This window comes from Triturus cristatus, chromosome 9 (genome assembly GCF_964204655.1).
Source record: "Triturus cristatus chromosome 9, aTriCri1.1, whole genome shotgun sequence".
NCBI lineage: Eukaryota > Metazoa > Chordata > Amphibia > Caudata > Salamandridae > Triturus > Triturus cristatus.
The window spans coordinates 691,926,793-691,949,356 of NC_140592.1; positions in this window are offsets into that span (position 1 = coordinate 691,926,793).

The following is a 22,564-nucleotide window of genomic DNA, read 5'->3' on the forward strand; positions in this document are numbered from 1 at the left end:
CGGACACAGTCTCCTTTGGCCCAAAAAATCAAATAGACAAATGATACATTACATCTGCACTGGTATTAGGCATGGTATTAAAATGTTTGCACCCAGTTTTGAATTTGGCAGTCGGGCTACTCCGTTACACATGTGACAGACACCTCGTTCGCTGTATTACAAGTGCCATAGGATATAATGGACATGTAATATGGAAGACAGAGTTTCAGTCACATTTGTGATGGGGTAACCCATCTGCCAAAGTCTGAATAAGGCCCTAAGTCTGTTGAACAGAGATTGTACCAACACACATAATCACAGATGTTGAATACTGAGTGACTGTGTAACTATTCATTTTTTTCCCTATATGTAGGATTATCCTCATGAGGGAGTCCAATGACTATATTTTCTGCAGTAGTAAATATTATCAAAGGGTGAAAATTATTTGGCCTGTATATCTTTTGTGAAATAAAGTTATGAAGGCTTAAACACAAACGTATTCAAATGTAACAAAAAGTACTAAGCAATGGAGAAGACCCAGCAATAAAAGAGTTAAATGATGCTGATTGGTGTTGGTTTTTAATGTTCAGCTGTCTCTAGTTAAAACATGCTGTATCTCACAATGATGAACCTGGTGTATAAACATACTATCAAAAATAGATTGAGTTAAACCATAGACAGATTTCTTCTCCTCCCAATTTGAAAACAAATGAATTAAGGTGATGCGTAATACCTGTCAAATTGGTAGCTTCTTGTCACTCCCATTTGCACCACTAATTTTATCAATGTTATTTATATATTGTGATCCCCACAGCCCTTGCTGTGCATGGGGCTCGAGCTCCAGGGAGCCCCCTCCAGCACTGTGCATGGGCATTGGGCCCCTGGTCAGAGAGCTCCTGGCTGGGTCTAGAGCATGGGAGGGCAGCGCTCCATGTACTCTGCAGGGGGAGCCCGCTAGTTTTGTTACGCCACTGGATCAAAGATCCTGGATCATATTTTCCTGACTTTATACCTTCTTTGTGGGATTAGCTTATTCTCAACCTACATATACCTGTGACACTAGCCTTTTGTACCTACTTACTGATTGAAAAAACAACAAAGTGTTGGAATGCTTGAATTAATCTCAGCCACTGACAGTCACTCGGTGGCATCTTAAACCATCTTTTCTTGCCCCCCATGCCACCGGATTCAAGTTAGCCTGGCTGATGAGGGGTGATACCCTGATACCGGTACCAGGATGCTTGTTTCTGGTCCAGGGAGGATCTGGCCTGGCAGTTTGGGCTGGGCTGTTTCCATGACTGTTCCCGGGCTGGACTGATCTTGATCCAGTGCTCTAGGAACATTGGACCTTTCGGCTTATGTCAATATCAGAGGTGTATAATTAGCTCAAACCGCGGTTCTCCCTTAGTCCCTTAGTACACCTGTAAGTAGTTAATGGCGTCAGCCCTTTTAAATTCGGGTTTTTTATTAGGTATGCGGTGTTATATACTGAAAGCCATTTGTTCAAAGTCCGCCCTTCAAACAACTATAATAAAGAGACCTCCATCCCACACAACTAGCACAGGTTTAGGGGCGAGAACTAGGGCTTATGGCTTTGTGCAGGTGTTGCCCAAACATTTTACTTGAAAGAGGGGTGCGTCAATTACAAATATAAAGCAATTGTAAGGGGGAGGGTATCGCAAAACTAACAATAAACCTACCTCCATTCAGAGTCCTCCAATCCGGTTTAGTCCCAGCTCGACTCCTTGGGTAAACAGAGGTATTTAAGTCTTGATTGCACAGATGTTTTCACATTGAAACCATCGCTGCAGCATGTCACTGAATATAGCTTTCCTGGGAGAGGGGGCCTCAAAATCTCACAGAACCCTGAGTGTTCAAGCACAGTGCCTGTTTTCTCTCCTGTAGTTCGGGGTAGTTTCCAGCTAGAAACCAGGAAACGAGTACCCTTGAGGAGGGGCAGCCCAGCCTCCCCCAGGCTCTGATGGGCATGGATGGGCCCTCCGTTGGCCCTGGCTTTGCCAGGGTGCCGCCGTGACGTGCTCATATAGCGTGAGCAGGGAAGTTGGTATGAGCAAGGGTTGACGGGACCAGGAGTCCCCAGCGGCTCGGTTGAGGCTCAACCCTCTGCAAGCTGGTCCTTTCTCAATAGCCAATGAACTCATACAGCTCTCCAGTGCAAGTTGTTGACACAGTGAAATGGTCCCACATTGCTCATCACTATCAGTTCAGTGCTATTTTAAATAATAAGAGTCCAATTTTTGTTTGTCAAAACACATTTCAGGAAATCAATAGAGAAATTATTTGTCGGCGACTATATTACGCTATCCTTAGTGACAACTGGTTCCTGGACTGATATTTGATAAAGAAATCAACAATGCTTTCTTTAGTAAAAGTGAAGGACTACGATTGCTGTCTGCCACCAGCCTAGTTATCAGGTCGCCTGATTCACAAAGTGGCCCGGTACATGGGGCAGAATCTCATCAATGAGAATTCTCATTACGAAGATTCATCCCAGAGTGCGAAGACTCCCCCATGATTGCGGAACCACCATCACAAGTACAAAGGCCCTTTGTGAATTGGGCAATTTATAATTATTCTGAAAATCCTCCAACTTTAATGAATGGTTTGACTACAGTGGAAATTATAATACAACCTGAACCTTGGTTTCATCTTGGAGGTGTACACAAGCATTTGATGAGTACAAAGAGAAGACTTCCCAGTTCACAATCCTGAGAAAATCCTAGAATTAATGGGGATGGAATACATCACCACTTGGCCAGGAGCGCAAAGAGCCTTATGTAATACTTGCTTCCATTGGATGGCCACATGTATAAGGCATACATTAACTGACAAAGGTAACAACGGCCTTCTATCTAATGGATTACCTATGCCACAGCTCCCATTGTACCCCTCTAAATAGGACAGCATTGAACTCACATGTAGAGAAATGAGCCACATATTTGAACATTTTGAAACTGGCATTTTATGGTTTATTTTCTTCTCTTCTTGTTAGTTACAAATTTCATCAAGTCTCTACTGGTTACTCTAATACACACTCACTGGTGGCAGAGCACTCACACAATGACATTTTTTGTCATAGATGTTTTTGACCAAAGATAATGTTCTTCTGTGTTTGATTATCATCAGAATAAGAGACATAAATATTCTAATCAGTGACCTCATTGTCTGTCTTTTGAGGGGAAATAGGGATCAGCTTTTAATGAAAAAGGGATGGAAAAATATTTGGTTGTACTTGGACCTGCAAAGATAAGAGGAATCTCCTGAATTTTTCACTGCCAGGATAGAGTATATAAAAAGTGATATTGGATAAAGCATTTCTCTGGATAAATAAATGTGTGGAAATGCTTAAATTAACCTAAACTAATGATGATTATCAGGTACTTTAACATGTAAAGACTAACCTGGGCGTGGTAAATAGCAATATCTGCGGGCAAGAAAACTCTAGGACAAACATATTAATAATGACAGTTATTGTTGTGACTAGTATCAAAACAACAATTGTTTATTTTTTATTTTTTACCAAAATTTATCAAAAACAATTCTTTTTCTAAATAAATATATTTTATACATATATGTAAATTATTCATAAATGAAGTAAATAAAAACATTTTCAAAGTCAATCTGTGTTGTCATATTTCACAGTAAATATATGTAGATCAATGATACAGACATGTACACATAACTCATAATTCATTGCATCAAAGATTACATAATCAGCGGTCAGATATCAAAATGTTACAATGATCTGCAGAGACTGGCGGTATGTTGTCAAACTACGCACGTTTCGGCAAGGCCTTCGCCAGGACTCCGTCACAGTATCTACCCCTGGACAGCATTCGTATTATCATATCTACTTTGCCCCACCTATCAATAGAGGGTGCTAGGGGCATTTCAGCACCTATAATAATGCATAGATTTGACAGGAAGTGTGTCTTTTCATCATCCCTTCAATATCTGCCCTGCGACCATCAAACCTAATATTCCCTCGTTGAGCCATAAATATTTCATCATTTACAGTGATTACTATTACTGTGACGGAGTCCTGACGAAGGCCTTGCCGAAACACGCGTAAAAAATAAACAATCATTATTTTGATACTAGTCACGACAATAACTGTCATTATTAATGTGTTTGTCCTAGAGTTTTCTTGCCCGCACATATTGTTATTTACAGTGCCCAGGTTAGTCTTTAACTGTTATTGTATATGCCCTGTCAGGGCTTACATATCCTATTTACAGGGGCCCCAGTTCTTTCCCAGATAATGATTATCAGATAATTTCTATACCATGTTTAAGCTTACCTCTCTGTCTTTAGAGACAGTTACCAACTATATGTAAACCTGTTTGTTTCCACTTCCAATAGGAATAATCCCATCTGAACTGTTAGGTAACAGTCTGTCCTAATTATCACAACGGCAACCAAATACTGATTTTGGGATTGTTCAGCCTTTCAATCAGGTGCATCTTGAGTCCCTTTGACACAGTGAGCAATAGACTCACTTCTGGGCATAACACACAATGTTGAGTGTAGACAGCAACCCCTAGATAGAAGTGCCTGAATAAATTTGAGTACAAATTCCTTGAGGACATAGGGTCTGATTTAAAGTTTAACGGATGGGTTACTAAACCACAAAAGTTGATGAATAGCTCTTCCTGTGTATTCTAAGTGCCGTAGGATATAATGGACTTGTAATGCGATGGATGGTATATGTGTTATGTTTGTGACAGAGTACCCTGGTCCACCAAACTCTAAATCAGGCCCGTAATTCCTAAGGCTATAAAACTAATTCTGAACAATAATGTTGAGTGAGCATATTGGGTTCTTTCAAAAATTATTTAAAGGAGTCAAAATCCTTCAAGGTTTTGAATTCAAAGGTCTTCACTTCTAAGGCAGGTGAATGATTCATAGAGCTCCACAATTATAATTATGATTAACATTGCTCAAATGAGTACAGTGATCTAGGAAAAATGGTACATTGTTATTGGTTGTGAAATGAGTCCTATTGAAAGTCAATAGTAAAGGCTTGACACTCTCTTTTACAGACAATATAACTCATATTTGTTTTTATAATCACAATTCAATAAATATTGTGTAATGGTATAATGGCACTTAAACTCAGCGACTTTAGTGATGGAATTCTAAGTGCTACTTCATAAAACTTCTAAGATGTTAATATGATAACACATCTGCGTTGCCCCCTTGCTTACACCCTACAATAGACCTTTCTAGGGTCCCTGTGGAACAAAAGGAGTTAGGATCACTTTGAGTTTACAGTGGGTTTAAGTGTAAATTTCTTACAAATTCAAAGCCAAAGTAATATAAATCAGTCTCAGAAGCATAGTATAGAAATACCAAATTACCAATGGAAAATCAAATATTAACACAAAGTTTATCTTCAATACCAAAAGGCAAATGAGGAACTCAGTTGCCTCGGTACTTAGAATAAGGAAAACCGTTTGATGGTTAGATTGAAAATCTCAGTCCCCCTGACTATCATGCAAGAGGAAATACTAATTCTCCTCAACTAACCTACACTAATTCCAGCCAAATGGAAACTCTAATTAGATCCAATAAAGTAGTAAGGTAAGGTGTCAGCATAGCAGAACATCTGTAAAAGTGCACTAAGGAACAAACCAGCATAGCATAAAGCCGCACGATAAGAGTAGTGCATAAAGGTCTGTCCCTCTTCTAGCCTGAAAAAAAAATCTGACAAAAGCAAAAAAGTATGGCCTAGTTATACCCACAGAAAGAACCATCTAGAATCCCATATCAAAGGTCTCACTAGTGTCCAACTCCAAATGATACTCTTTGTTAACCCCCCTCCTAATTCTCTTCTTTGATTCACATATTCAAAATGACCTTGGAGTCTATCTCCTCATTCCAAACAGACATTATTACTCCCTTTGCTCGTTAGTCTTGTCTTCCTCGCCTAGAGTACTTCCTTCGAACTTTCCTCAATCAATCAATCAATCAGGGGTTTAGAAAGCGCACTACTCACCCATAAGGGTCTCAAGGTGCTGGGGCGGGGTGAGGTGCAGCTCCGGATCAGTCGAAGAGCCAGGTCTTGAGGCTCTTCCTGAAGATGTGCAGAGTGGGGGACCGTCTGATGTTCACTGGGAGATCGTTCCAGGTCTTTGCTGCGACGTAGGAGAAGGCTCTTCCACCTGCTCTGGTTCTGCGAATACATGGGGTCTCTGCCAGGGTGAGGTCGGCGGAGCGGAGGTTCCTTTTGGGTATGTGGAAGGAGACTCTTTCATTGAGGTATTTGGGTCCGATGTTGTGGAGGGATTTGTAGGCGTGGGTGAGTAGCTTGAGGTTTACTCTCTTTTTGAATGGGAGCCAGTGGAGATCTCGTAGGTGCTGGGTCTTGTGTTCGTGTCGTGGGGTTCCGAGGACAAGTCTGGCTGCGGAGTTCTGAATGGTTTGGAGCTTGTGTAGCAGGGCTTTTGTTGATTCCGGCATAGAGGGCGTTACCATAGTCCAGTCTGCTGGTTATGAGTGCATGGGTGTAATGAATGTGCTTTTCACTAAAAGGACACACCCAAACCATGCACTCCCACTTTGGAGGCAAATATACCACTGCACCTTTAAATAATACACTTTGAGCAGCACTCCCAAAGACGAGGAAAGGATGCAGCACTCCCTTTAGGCGAGGCAAGAAAGCAAATTCAGGTGCATTTATAGTAACACACACTTTGAGCAGCACTCCCTAAAGACGAGGAAAGGACACAGCATTCCCTTTAGGTGAGGCAAGAAAGCAAATTCAGTTGCATTTAAAATAACACACACAAGTTTATTAATGCAACATTTCAGAACGGTAGGTCAAATATATCAGTTAAATGCAGATTCCAAAATGTCAAGTGACTAATATGTACAATTGCAGTATATACAAGCAAAGAGTAAAACATTTTTACAAAATGGTTAGGAACACCTCACCGATTGAATTTGCATCATCCTTGCCAACTCAAGCTGGGGAAGCCCTTCAACAGCCCAGGAAGGAGTTCAATCAGGACTCAAGTTTCGTCACCTCCACAGCAATACGTCTATTCTGTGGTGAACTTCTGCCTGGCCCCCGAAGGCACCCAGCTTTAATACCATTACTCAACGTGAGGCGAAGCTTCTAGAAAACCTCGCCCCCTTCTCATGAGAAGAACCGAGCTGGCTGTACCAGTCTGCGTCAAGGCGAAGACGGAGGCTGGCCAAGCTCCCGTATTTTGACTCCGAGGCAGAGTTGTACATTCTCACATCTTCCAGCCTCTATCTTGAAGAAGCTCCCACAAGGCATTCCAGAGTACATTAAACAAAAGCAATCACTCAGAAAAACAGAAAGACCTTGAATGTGAATAACCCAAACAATTTGCAAGCACTGCTATGCACACAGGAAAACTGCAGCAAGGCAAAGCCAAGAAAAAAGGATGACATGAGGCCATGTCAAAGCCAATAGTAAGAACTCATATTTCTCATAACTGTACAACACAATACACATTTCTGCACAACTGCTTATAGCATCACATACTTTATCTCTCAATGTACAACATCAAGCACATGTGTGCACCACCGCTCACAACACTGCACTTCGAGACCAAAAAGTACATTCCACACCTTCTATTCTTGGCAAGACTATTCTACACCGTGACAGCTCCCACTGAAAGACAGCAAGATTACATGAAAGAAGAGAAGCAGTCATATGAAGGACCGTCCTACATTAAGGCTAGGGTAAAATAACACACTAAAGTCAGTTAAAATGATGGTAGTCAAAGGTCATCATAGGGTGCCAAATCACAAGAGTGCCTCTATCACTGCAGTTGGTGACGGTCTTTCTGCATTCTCGGGAGATCCACTTGAAGGTCTTGCGAAGGATGCGGATGGAGTTGAAGCAGGTGGAGGTGAAGGCGTTTATCTGCTGGGTCAAGGTGAAGGAGGCGTCTAGAATGATGCCAAGGTTCTAGGCATAGTCTGTCGGGGTGGTTGGGTTTCCGAGGGCGGGGGCCCACCAGGAGTTCTCCTATGCAGTGGGGGAGAGTTCCGAGGACAAGGAACTCTGTCTTCTCCGAGTTCAGTTTTAGGCAGTTGTTGCTCATCCAGGCTGCAACGTCTTTCATTCCTTCTTGGAAGCTGAGTCTGGTGTCTTCGGGGTTCTTCATGAGAGAGAGGATGAGCTGGGTGTTGTCAGCGTAAGATACTATGCTGAGCCCATGCTGTCTGACGATGGTGGCAAGGGGTGCCATGTAGATGTGGAAGAGCGTGGGGCTGAGCGAGGATCCTTGGGGTACTCCACAGTTGATCTCTGTAGGTTCGGAGAGGAAGGGAGGGAGTCAGATCCTTTGTGTTCTGCCGGAGAGAAAGGAGCGGAGCTATTCAAGGGTGGCTCCCCGTATTCCGGCGTCAGGGAGTCTGGCTGTAAGAGTGGGGTGTGAGACGGTGTTGAAGGCTACGGAGAGGTTTAGTAAGATGAGGGCCGCAGTGTGGCCCTGGTCGAGTAGCACGCAGATGTCATCGGTGGCGGCGAGTATCTTTTATTACACAATGTGTCTTTCTTCATTCATTAGGTCAAACCATGGGACCCTCAGAGAAAAGAAAAACATTGCACCCAAAGAAAACATTCAAGTTGGAGGCTGAAAGTTGCGAAATCCCAATGCTTAAGGCCTTCAGTCAATTTTGTTATAAAAATAATGTCAATGAACTTTATGCTGCATGACTACAGATACATAGATAGTTATATTATACGTATAAAGTGAAATTCTAATAGATACATGTTCCATTATATTATAGATGCAAATTATTACTGAAATGAGTTAGCAAATACATGAAGATTGACAGCGTTAGTCAAACCACACACATACAAATATGTATGACAACTCCAATTCATTGTTACTGTAAGTAAAAACGTTAATGCACACACCCATATAAATGTCAGGATTACATGGTCAATGCTCTTTCTATATTGCTTCAAGTTCACTACACTTCATTAATCATTTAAATTATATCCATACATAAGGCAATAAGTAAACATATATGTGGCCTCATTAATCATGAAAGGGTAGAGCCAAAACTATGCTGCTCCAGTCCCCCCTCTGATGGAAAATCAAGCCATCACAGATGACATTCTGATCTTAATAGTCGGACCATCTAAAACCTCATGGTTTTGAGCATTTTTTAATCAAGAATCCTGCAGACTCTTCATATCATCACAGTATCTACTCTGGCTCTCCTCTAACTCTACAGCTGCTATCTTCCTTTTCACTCCCCGTGTAACTTGACCATACTTATATTCCTTAAAGATCATGGATAGGAATATTACACAAAGGGCAATAATCAAAAGGGGCTTCAAAATGGTACCTAGAATTCCACTTCCCAGGTTTCCAAACCACTTGCATACAGCAGACAATCCAATCCCAAGAGCTTTTCAAGCTCCAGTGTCTTCCAACTCTTTCAAATCCTTTGTCAACTAAGGTATGTTCTGAACATATTGCTCGGAATCCTGACTTTTGTCAGGAATATAAGTACAGCATTGCTGAAATTTGAGCATCCTGCAGACTCCGCCCTCTTTTGTGAATAAAAGTTCTAATCCAAGTCGGTACTGTAAAACCATAGACCTTATCGCAACCATTTCAGTATTTAAAAGCAATAAAGAATTAGCAGTACTAGTAGCCAGCTTATCCACTATAATAGACAGCTATCTAAATCATCAGATTATTCAGAATCACTCTTGTCTATTTCTTCTAAATTTCTTTTCCTATACAGGATCATTGAAATGTTCCACATGGTAAATTTTCAGGAAAACTATTCCAAGATAACATATCCCATGCCTTCAATGAAGACATTTAAAATATGCATTCTATCGACTGCTGAAATACACTCCAGGCATCACAAGATCCTGTCTCTTCAAATAAAGGTCATTTTCCCTCTCGCCTCAAAAACATGTTCACAGTCAGTCTGTCCAAAAAACCAATGGGTCTATATAACTTTGATCAACATGTATACACAGTTTTCCTGAATGTTGCTACTCTAATGTCAGAGTAGTTAAATTTCCCTTTAACTGATGTTCAATTTCTTCACTATTCCGCCTATGGTGCGTCTTTCAATCTTTATCAGTTTCAGATTTGGACTCTAAGTCTCTCCTTCTTTCCTACTACCCCAAATTCAAGAATTTCTTTTCCACAAATGGCATGGGACGGATCAAATTATGTTGATTTGTGAATGCAGTGTCCAGTGACTTAAGAGATGTAAAAATTTTAACTGCAATCTCTGCAGCTTTAAAATAAGGATTCTTATTCAAATGTTTGAATATAGGAACTTCTGAAAGGACTAAATCATAGTTTGAAAAATAATATTAGAAACTACTTTGCCTATAAAACAAGCTCAATAGAAGACTACATGAGATTCCATACATCAAAGGGATAGGTGGTACATCTCTGCATTCATAGTGTCAATGAATTCCTACAGCAACCTAAAATATGCATTGAAAGAGTTATCCTCTCTGGATGAATCAGTGTGAAACTTCATAGCTCCTCACAATTGTAATTTACTATCAGCAGAATGTGATGTGGTAGGAGCAACGGTAGATATTATTTCTACAGACTTATATGTGGCTGTATATAACCCTGTAATCATTATGATCAATACTACAACTATTAATGTACTTTTTATGATGCATCAATGCCTTTTAGGTTAAGGTGAGAATTTGTATTAGTACTGTCTTCATTATAATCTAAACTGTTGGGTAAATCGTAGCAGCTACAGAGCCTTTTCTGTCGGTATCCACCTGTGCAAAACCAAGTTCAAATGACGCACAATGAAATTATGTACAAAGTCTTTATGAATCTTTTTTCTCCCCTACAAAGTCTAGTTAATGTCTCTAATGATGAAAGGTTCAGTTCTCCTGATAGCACAGGGAATTCATTTGCATTCAGGAAAGCAAACTCGGTCACATCTAAAATAAGATGTCTCAAAACACTCAATTTCCCACTGTTTCAGTTGAATTTTCACAATGATTCCAGCATTCCCAGAACTCGTTTTCTCTGTCATTTGTATAGACATAGTCCATTATTGGGTTCCTATGATAGGGCACTCTTGCTCGATTTGACCTTCCGAGTGCAGTCTCCTCTCCTTCACTAAGATCTGAATTACTGGGAGATCACCTTCTCTCTGCGGGACCAGTCTCCCCCTCTCTTGCCTTCTCTACCAATTTTCTTCTGCTGCCACTCATGGTTCTACAGCACTAGGCCCTTCATCAGGGTGCAAATCTGGCTCAGTCACAACCATAGCAGTAACCACTTCTAAAGCTTTGATAACCAACTCTCGAAGACCCCCCTCAGGCCGATCAAGTGCTGTTTCAGATTCTTGCTGGTCCCCAACAGCTTGACTAACTTGCTCCCGTGGCCTCTCAACCTCTACCGGTGCTTCTGGGAGAGATGCTGCTATATCATTAAGGGGACATGGAACTAAGTGTGTGGGTAGCAGGCACCCAGTTGGGGAGACCTCCGTACTTCACAGCAGTCGTTGTGACTAATATTACTGGGTGTGGCCCACATTGTTCAGCATTCCATTCATCATTTTTTCTTTTTGCATTTGTTACCCTGATTGGAACGGGTATACCCAGACATGGGTCCCGTGCTCACCATGCCACTGGATTCATGCTAGCCTGGCTGATGAGGTGTGATACCCCGAAACTGTTCCAAGGATGCATGTTTCCAGCCCAAGGAGGACCTTGCCCGTCAGTTCGGCTGGACTGTTCCCATGTGGAGCATGGTCAAGACTGATTTGCATATGGTTGGGTTTAAACTGGAATATCATAGTGGGCATAAAATTATGTATTTAGGCTCAGATATCTGTACTGGGGTAATCATTGACATTGTTCAGCATTCCATCCATCAATTGTTCTTTTTTCGTTTGTCACCACAAGAAGGAAGGGTGTGGCTAGACGTTGGTCCCGTGCTCACCATGCCATTGGATTCAAGCTAGCCTGGCTGATATGGGGTGATACCCCAAAACTGGTCCCAAGATGCTTGTTTCCGATACAGGGAGGACCTGGCCTGTTTCCATGGGGAAAAGGGTCAAGACTGATTTGCGTATGACTGGGTTTAAACTGGAATGGCATAGTGGGCAAACAAATGTTGGATTCAGGCCCAGATCTCTGTACTCGGGGCGATTGCTTGACATTGTTCAGCATTCCATCCATCAATTGTTCTTTTTTCGTTTGTCACTACAAGAAGGAAGGGCATAGCCAGACGTGGGTCCCGTGATCACCATGATCTTTGGATTCAAGCTAGCTAGCCTGGCTGATATGGGGTGATACCCCAAAACCGGTCCTAGGATGCTTGTTTCCGATACAGGGAGGACCTGGCCTGTTTCCATGGGGAGAAAGGTCAAGACTGATTTGCATATGATTGGGTTTAAACTGGAATGGCATGGTGGACAAACAAATGATGGATTCAGGCCCTGATGTCTGAACAGTGGGATGAATGTTTGACATTGTGCAGCATTCCATGTATCAATTGTTTTTTTGCACATTTAACAAGGGCAACTGGTGCAGGCATCTGTAATGCTTCAAGGAGTTTTCAAACTCGCTCCCTGTTACAAATCAGCGAACCTGAGAATGTCATAAAACCTCTCTCTCTGGGATAATAACTGTCCAAAATCGTGAACGGGACCAAAGCTGCACAGACTATCTGTGAAAATTGTCACTCTCTCCTGGTCTGAGACACAGGATGCTTTTGTAAGTGCTACTTGTGCTGAAAACATTGAATGGAGCCACAAAACTTGTACTACTCCTGAAACTGTACAAACTGCATAAGAGACTCACAACTTTCCTTCATGAACCCGTAAACACAAGCCATCTACAAACAATGCAAAAGCAGATTCAGGTAGTGGCTCATCTTGAAAATATGGCCTTGGCGCGAAGTTTAGTAACATCGAAACAGTCATGTTCCATCTCATTTTCATCATCACTTTCAGGAAGTATCAATAAGATGGCAGAATTTAAATCAAAACACCTCTTTAATGTAACACTTTCAGCCACCAGTATGATCCACACATTCTGGGTCAGAATGCTGTTTGTTAAATGCCCGAGTACACGTCAACAGTATTTTTACAGAGTGAGGCATGTACACCGTTAAAGGATGACCCCTGACAATGCCTTCACACCTATCAATGCTGACACTAGCAGCCGCCACTGATTTAAGACATCCAGGCAGAGCCGCTGCTACTAGATCTAAAGTAGCTGAGAAATATGGTACAAGTCTACGGTATTTTCGTGAATCTTTGTAATCACTGAGAGAGCGCAGCCCTCCCTCTCACTGCAGAAAAGCAAAACGTTTTGTTGTTATCAGGCATTCCCAGCGTTCTGGTGTGGCAGACACTTTCACTCAACTCTAGGAAGGTAACCAAACAAACATTGTCCCAAGGCAACAGATTCAGTACATCCTTATGTGTCAGCCTTTGCAAAGGCTCAGCCACTAGGGAAAGTGTGGTATCCACTGGCGACAGTAGCTCACTATTCCCAAGAACATCATGACCTCTTTCTGATTTGTTGGCGATTTCATTTGTAAAATCGCTGAGATCCTCTTTGGTGACACCTTTCTAATCCCTTTCTCAATGTGATGACCAAGATACAAGACTTCTTTCAAACAATAGTACAACTTGCCAGGGGACACTTTACATCCATATTACAGGGTCCTTCATCCTGGATAGTCCAAAGACCTTTGGTACAATTCCTTCAGCCTATACCTAACACTCCCTTCATGCACTTCACTCTCCCTTTTTGAGATAAATATTGGGGACTAAGGGTGGATGGGGCACATGGGATACCACATGCTTCTCTGTTAACTGACCCTGTTTCCTTACGTTTCAAGGTACATTCTTGTGTTCCTATAAAAGAGAATTCATACTAAGCTACCAGATTCTCCTTCCCTGTGTCCCAGCCTTTTTTCTTGTCCACATACTATACACAGGCAAGTAGGAGGAAAGGAATGGTGAAGCCAGGTTCATATCATCTATGCGAGGCCACACCATGGGCAGAAGGTAAGGACAGCGGTGGTCTGACAGTGAGTCTCACTACTTGTGTCTCACCCACAGTAATCACTTGGCAAATTAACTTTTCATGTTTACCACCAGTGTCTGCCTTTTAGATAAGGTGGTACAAAAGGGGGTGGTGATGGACGGAGCATCAGAACCAATCAAACACTCACACCCAGTCAACAGATCTGGGTTTGATCCATCACCGTTCTTTAGCCCACTCTGCCACCCCAGTTCAGACATGGCCATATGCAAATCAGTCTGACCCTGTGCCTCATGGGTACAGTCCAGCCCGAACTGCCAAGCCATGCCTTCCCTGGACCGGAAACAAGCTTCCTAGGACCGGTTTCTGGCATTTCAGCCGTCTTCAGCCAGGCTTGCTTGAATTTAATGGCAAAGTGAGCAAGGGACTCACGTCTGAGCATACCCTGCCAACTTATGGCGAACAAAGCGGTACAAAAGGGGGTGGTGATGGACGGAGCATCAGAACCAATCAAACACTCACACCCAGTCAAGAGATCTGGGTTTGATCCATCACCGTTCTTTAGCCCACTCTGCCACCCCAGTTCAGACATGGCCATATGCAAATCAGTCTGACCCTGTGCCCCATGGGTACAGTCCAGCCCGAACTGCCAAGCCATGCCTTCCCTGGACCGGAAACAAGCTTCCTAGGACCGGTTTCTGGCATTTCAGCCGTCTTCAGCCAGGCTTGCTTGAATCCAATGGCAAAGTGAGCAAGGGACTCACGTCTGAGCATACCCTGCCAACTTATGGCGAACAAAGCGGTACAAAAGGGGGTGGTGATGGACGGAGCATCAGAACCAATCAAACACTCACACCCAGTCAAGAGATCTGGGTTTGATCCATCACCGTTCATTAGCCCACTCTGCCACCCCAGTTCAGACATGGCCATATGCAAATCAGTCTGACCCTGCGCCTCATGGGTACAGTCCAGCCAGAACTGCCAAGCCATGCCTTCCGTGGACCGGAAACAAGCTTCCTAGGACCGGTTTCTGGCATTTCAGCCGTCTTCAGCCAGGCTTGCTTGAATCCAATGGCAAAGTGAGCAAGGGACTAACGTCTGAGCACACCCTGCCAACTTATGGCGAACAAAGCGGTACAAAAGGGGGTGGTGATGGACGGAGCATCAGAACCAATCAAACACTCACACCCAGTCAACAGATCTGGGTTTGATCCATCACCGTTCTTTAGCCCACTCTGCCACCCCAGTTCAGACATGGCCATATGCAAATCAGTCTGACCCTGTGCCGCATGGATACAGTCCAGCCCGAACTGCCAAGCCATGCCTTCCCTGGACCGGAAACAAGCTTCCTAAGACCGGTTTCTGGCATTTCAGCCGTCTTCAGCCAGGCTTGATTGAATCCAATGGCAAAGTGAGCAAGGGACGCACGTCTGAGCATACCCTGCCAACTTATGGGGAACAAAGCGGTACAAAAGGGGGTGGTGATGGACGGAGCATCAGAACCAATCAAACACTCACACCCAGTCAAGAGATCTGGGTTTGATCCATCACCGTTCTTTAGCCCACTCTGCCACCCCAGTTCAGACATGGCCATATGCAAATCAGTCTGACCCTGTGCCTCATGGGTACAGTCCAGCCCGAACTGCCAAGCCATGCCTTCCCTGGACCGGAAACAAGCTTCCTAGGACCGGTTTCTGGCATTTCAGCCGTCTTCAGCCAGGCTTGCTTGCTTGCTCACTTTGCCACTGGATTCAAGCAAGCCTGGCTGAAGACGGCTGAAATGCCAGAAACCGGTCTTAGGAAGCTTGTTTCCGGTCCAGGGAAGGCATGGCTTGGCAGTTCGGGGTACTTTTGTAGGCTGGGGTTGTTTTGTGGGCTGGGGTGGGTCAGGAATGTTTTATAGGCTGTGGGTAGTGTAGCTATGGACTGATGGAAGCAGGAAGATATCCGCGGTGAGGTGAGTGGGGCTGGGGGGTAGGATCAGGGTACTTTTGTGGGCTGGGGGTCGGGGTAGTTTTGTAGGCTGGGGGTTGGTCGGGGGTACTTTTGTGGCCTGGGGGTCAGGTAGTTTTCTGGACTGGGGGAATCGGGGCTAGTCTTCAGGGCTGGGGGGTTGGCAGTAGTTTTTAGGACTGGGGGTTGGAGGTAGTTTTGGTAGTTTTCAGGGCTAGGGGATTGGGGCTAGTTTTCAGGGTTGGGGGATTGGTGCTAGTTTTCAGGGCTGGGCGGTCATGGGTAGTTTTCAGGGCTTTGGGGGTCAGGGGTAGTTTTCAGGGCTGGGGGTCAGAGAAGTTATAGGGCTGGAGCAGTGTTGAGGTACTTTTTTTAATTGGGGGTTAGGGTATTAGGCCTCAGAGCAGGGGTAGGGGAAAGGGTAGTCGGGTCGTTTTTATGGCTTAGGGGAGGGCGGGGCAGCTTTTAGGGCTGGCCAAGGTCAGGTTAAAAGACAGGGTTAAGGGACAGGGTTTTAGTCATCAGGGCAGGGGGAGGACACAGCGTGGGGGTTGGGAGGGGGTAGGGGTATTTGCACCTCAAGGTGGGTGGGGGATGGGGAGTTTGTACCCTAGGGTGGTGGGGAGGGGGGTGGTGACCTTAGGTACGCATACCCCTTTACCGTGCATGCCTTTGCCATGAAAATTAATGTAAAGGCATGCACGGTAAAGCAATGCATGGTTAAGATGCAGTTGTTATTCCGACCGCGTGGTTTAGGAATACGGGGTTGCGCACCTCGCTGTTCCATCATACAACTGTTTTTAATGTGTGGATTGTTTATCTTTTGATGTGGTGCAACTTTAATGAAGGCACTCAGATTTCTAGATATGTTTTTGGGGTGACCCCATATTTAAAGTGATACCCCTTATCTTGTGATGGTCTAATTTGTACAGGTAGGGGTGTACTGTGATTATGGGGAATCATGACCCTTTAGGAATCAAAATGCGATTTTAGAATGTCACTAAGGTATTTTTAATCAGCCTAATTTATATATTCCTAAATTAATGTGCAGAATTTAGTAGGGTGCGTATGTACTTAATGTACTTTTCCTTTCTCAAAGAAAAAGCATTGACCAGACAATTATTTATTGGGTGTTATTATTGCAAGCCAGAGAATGGGGATTGCTAGCCCACACCACCTCACCTGAGTAAGCATTGGACTGCTTTGTATCACTGCTGTTGACCTGTCAGCCTTAGGGTGGTTTACCCCCAAACCCTTTTCCTTCTCTCTCCTGTTTTGCTGAATTTGTGTTTGTTGGATTTAGGACTCTGTGCACTTTACCTCTGTTAACCAGTGCTAAAATATACTTTTTCTCCCTCCCTAAGAGATGATAAAATTGGCTTCCAACTAATTTGAATTTTTTATTTACCTATAAGTCACCAGTAAAGGGTATAACATATTCCCAGGGTTTATCAATTAAATGCTACTAACAGGCTTGCAGCACTTATTGGGGAAACCACTCAAGTAGCCCCTTTTAGCACGTATCTTTCCTGACATTGCAGTCTATCTGCATTGTTAAGCTGCCAATTAGACATAGTAAAATAAACCTTTTTCCAAGTCTTAAACTCCCCTTTTAATACTCATAAATCACCCTTAGGTGTAGGCTCCAAAAATCCCATGGGGCTGGTTGAATTGTTTTTAAAAAGCTGGACATGTACTTTTACGTTTTACATGTCCTGGTAGTGAAAATGTGTCTTCCGAAGGATAACATTGGGTTCCCCTATTATATTTAATGAGTAGTAACTTTTGTTTGGGACAGCTCCAAATGTTATGTTTGGTGTATAAGGAATTGTATTTTAAATTGAAAAACTTATTGAATGGTAAAGTAAAATTTTATGTCACAATTCTGGAAATGCCACTTTTAGAAAGTTGTGGCCATATTTATCAAAGGATTGTGTCACTTTTTCACCCCACAACATGGTGCAAAAGCGACGCAAATCCTAAGATGTGATTTATCAAGCCACTCAAGGTCCCCTTGTGTGGCTCTGAGGGGCTTGATAAATCCAGAGTAACGCGGTGCAAATCACTGCTTTGCGCTACTCTGCTCTAGAGAGGCATTCCACCGGAGGTGCATTGGTGTTCCCATGCAAAACCCATGGATTTTAATGTATTCCCAGATTAACTATTATTTGTGGATCTGGGAAGGTGCCAAATTGCTGTGCCTGCCCACGTGAGGCTTAACGAGGCGAAATATCTCCTCACTATTCTGCAGCACAAAAACAATGCTCCTTATAATGAAGGTACCCTTGCACCATGAGGCAACAGAAACAGCATTGGCGCCAGGCAGCACATTATGCTCCAATGTAGGGAAAAGGCAAGAATGTGCCATATTGTGATAAATACTGCACATTCCTGCGCTTTACTCGTAATACAGTGCAGCAAGGTGGCTTACTGCGCTCCTTTACATTATGATAAATATGACCTTCAATATTTTCTTGTCATAAACATTTGGGGACTGCTGCCTGTTTCCTGGGTCACATGACTAGGTCCAGTTGGCCTTTGTGTATTCCCCTCAGGCAGCCGCACAATAGAGTAACTGGGTGTTGGCTGGATGGGCCATCTAAAGTAGGATGGGTGCAGAACCGTGCACAGTCCCAAGTGCACTTCAAAGACACTATCTCAGCTCACAACAAAAAACTTCACACTAGCCCCTTGTTACTGCAGACAGGCTGGGACTAGGGCAGAGATGCAGAAAATTCCAGACATTTATGTGGGGAGAGAACTCCAGAAGTTTATTCCACTTCTAAGCTGGCATCAGGTATGAAAATAGGACTCACTGACCCATTCTTCAGTTTACTTCCGAACATGCTTTTGACCTGCTTCCCTGCTTAAACCAAAGACTTCCTCAGTGACTCCATGAGCTGGTTGGCCGGCCTTCTGATCAGAGCCTCAGGGTCTGACAAGGCTCCACCCATCTTATACCCACACTGGGATTTAGCCTGAGTGAGTCCTGACCATCCGAGTGGTGCCCTTTCCACCATGGACACTTTGAATTGGTGCTAACTGTGCCCAGAGAGCCCAAGCCAAAACTTGTAACTTAAAAAAGTGCTCAGAGAACCAAGAGGAGTCCAGGACCTAACTGCTCACCAATCAGCCCAAGGAGCATTACTGGTTGGCCTGACTTTGTGGCAGCTATGTTTTTTCAGCAGCAGCAAATCATGGTCAGTGGCTCCGCACCTATTGAGCCTACATAGGCTGCAGCCTGCAGCATTGTTCCGCTGGAGATTTTCAACTTCCAAACAAGAGCATAAGTTTAAACCTTGAAATCTTCACAGTGACTTTATTCAGCAGCTCCCTGATGATAACGCCTTTGCCTCGGACAACGATGGCTGCCCTGCCCCTCTGAACTTTACCATCAGGTCTGAAGGTAACAGAGACCAAGCCTAATCCACTTCATGAATCCGACCAGCATTCCAACACAGCAAGCCACAACTTTCAGCTTTGCCCCAGTCTCGTGCAACTAGATATCTGCACAAAAGGGAAAAGGGAATAGAAGAGAAAAGAAGACAGAAAGAAAAAGAGAGAACAAAAGAAAGAGAAGAAAAAGAGAAATAATTAGTTATTAGGGAGATGATGAGTGTGAAGATAGGAAGGTATTAAAGGGGAGCCAGAGTAAGTCAGATTTGATTTTTCAAGATAAAGAGAAAGAAGAAACAGTAGATATTCTATGTTCATCAAAGATAAGGTTCCACCAAGCCATAGTAGATAACTTAGAGTTATCTTTCCAACATGATAAAATAATTTTAAAAGCAAGAGAAATAAATAGATCAAATATAACAGGTTTTGGAGATAAGTTATCAAAGTCCGCAGACAAGGTACCAAGAAAAACATCCTGGACAGAAGAGGAATATTACATGAGAAAATCAATAAACATTTTGCCCAAATAGTTTTCAAAAATACAATAACTTTACGACAATGATAAAGGAGGTGACTCAAAGTACTATCAGATTCAAGACATGACCAACAGGAGGAGGAAACAGATGAGTCAATTATATGCAGAAAAAAGGGGTAATTATAGATCTACTATAGATAAAAAATAAAGATTGAGTTATATTGGCAGTCTCAGAGGTTTTAAATAATTTACTCCATAATAAGTCCCATTGTTTGATAGATAAAGATTGAGATAAATCTCTCCCCCATAATAGATCAGTTGGTCAGTTCTGTTGATTTGATTTTTGTTGTTTTAGTGTCAAATAATGTATTTAAATGTACTCTAGATTTCTAAATTACTGTGGGAATTATCTTGTGTTGTATTTTCATTTCATTACTGTTTAAGTGCTGCTTAAATTATTTACACATTGCCACCAAGTGAAGGCTGACTGCTTTTTGTGCCATGCTACCCAGGTCTAAGCACAGGTTAATTTAGTAACTTTTGATGGTTCACCTTGAAAAGGATTGTGGCTGTTGCTGGAGAAGGACTCACACCCCTCTTACCCAACAACCCAAATTCTCACAGCTGCCCTGGGAGAGTTAAGTGCTACAATGGTTTGCTTGGTTCCAACTAAGGGTATATTGTGGACCTATCACTTGTGCAGGTCTCACATTCTACACTAATAACCATGGGGCCTAATTAGGAACCCCTTTTTTGTCGCTCTTGCCCCACAGCAAGTGGTGCAAGAGTGATGCAACTTAAAAATGAGATTTATGAATTCATGCAAGGCCAGCTTGCATGACCTTGAGTGGCTTCATACATTTCGAGTAATACAACACAGTGCAAATCACTGCATTACTCTGTGCCAGGGAGGCATTTCCATGGGTGTTGCATGGGTGTTCCCATGCAACATCCATGGATTTTGAAGCCTTCCCAGATCTACCAGAAGTGGTAGACCTCGGAATGCACCAAAAACCTACTCCTTCCCAGGTGAGTCATAACAGGGAGAAATATCTCTATTTTTCCTCATTGTTTCCTCTTTCTATAAGCGCAGCAAGATGACTTGATGCACTGCACTGTGCTGCGCTGTACTGTGTAAGTTGGCCATAAATATGGCCCTCATAGGTCATTTGTGGAAAACATGAGAGAAAATTCATCATTGACCAGGTAGTACATTGTGGTGTCCCTTAGGTGAGCCTTCATAGGCTGCAGCCTGCAGCATTGTTCCGCTGGAACAAGAGACTAAGTTTAAACCTTGAAATCTTCACAGTGACTTTATCCAGCAGCTCCCTGATGATAACGCCTTCGCCTCGGACACCGATGGCTGCCCTGCCCCTCTGAACTTTCCCATCAAGTCTGAAGGTAACAGAGACCAAGCCTAATCCACTTCATGAATCCGACCAGCATTCCACCACAGCAAGCCACAACTTTCAACTTTGCCCCAGTCTTGTGCAACTAGATATCTGCACGAAAGGGAAAAGGGAATTGAAGAGAAAAGAAGACAGAAAGAAAAAGAGAGAACAAAAGAAAGAGAAGAAAAAGAGAAATAATGAGTTATTAGGGAGATGATGAGTGTGAAGATAGGAAGGTATTAAAGGGGAGCCAGAGTAAGTCAGATTTGATTTTTCGAGATAAAGAGGAAGAAGAAACAGTAGGTATTCTATGTTCATCAAATATAAGGTTCCACCAAGCCATAGTAGATAACTTAGAGTTATCTTTCCAACATGATAAAATAATTTTAAAAGCAAGAGAAATAAATAGATCAAATAAAACAGGTTTTGGAGATAAGTTATCAAAGTCCGCAGACAAGGTACCAAGAAAACATCCTGGACAGAAAGAGGAATATTACATGAGAAAATCAATAAACATTTTGCCCAAATAGTTTTCAAAAATACAATAACTTTACGACAATGATAAAGGAGGTTACTCAAAGTACTATCAGATTCAAGACATGACCAACAGGAGGAGGAAACAGATGAGTCAATTATATGCAGAAAAAAGGGGTAATTATAGATCTACTATAGATAAAAAATAAAGATTGAGTTATATTGGCAGTCTCAGAGGTTTTAAATAATTTACTCCATAATAAGTCCCATTGTTTGATAGATAAAGATTGAGATAAATCTCTCCCCCATAATAGATCAGTTGGTCAGTTCTGTTGATTTGATTTTTGTTGTTTTAGTGTCAAATAATGTATTTAAATGTACTCTAGATTTCTAAATTACTGTGGGAATTATCTTGTGTTGTATTTTCATTTCATTACTGTTTAAGTGCTGCTTAAATTATTTACACATTGCCACCAAGTGAAGGCTGACTGCTTTTTGTGCCATGCTACCCAGGTCTAAGCACAGGTTAATTTAGTAACTTTTGATGGTTCACCTTGAAAAGGATTGTGGCTGTTGCTGGAGAAGGACTCACACCCCTCTTACCCAACAACCCAAATTCTCACAGCTGCCCTGGGAGAGTTAAGTGCTACAATGGTTTGCTTGGTTCCAACTAAGGGTATATTGTGGACCTATCACTTGTGCAGGTCTCACATTCTACACTAATAACCATGGGGCCTAATTAGGAACCCCTTTTTTGTCGCTCTTGCCCCACAGCAAGTGGTGCAAGAGTGATGCAACTTAAAAATGAGATTTATGAATTCATGCAAGGCCAGCTTGCATGACCTTGAGTGGCTTCATACATTTCGAGTAATACAA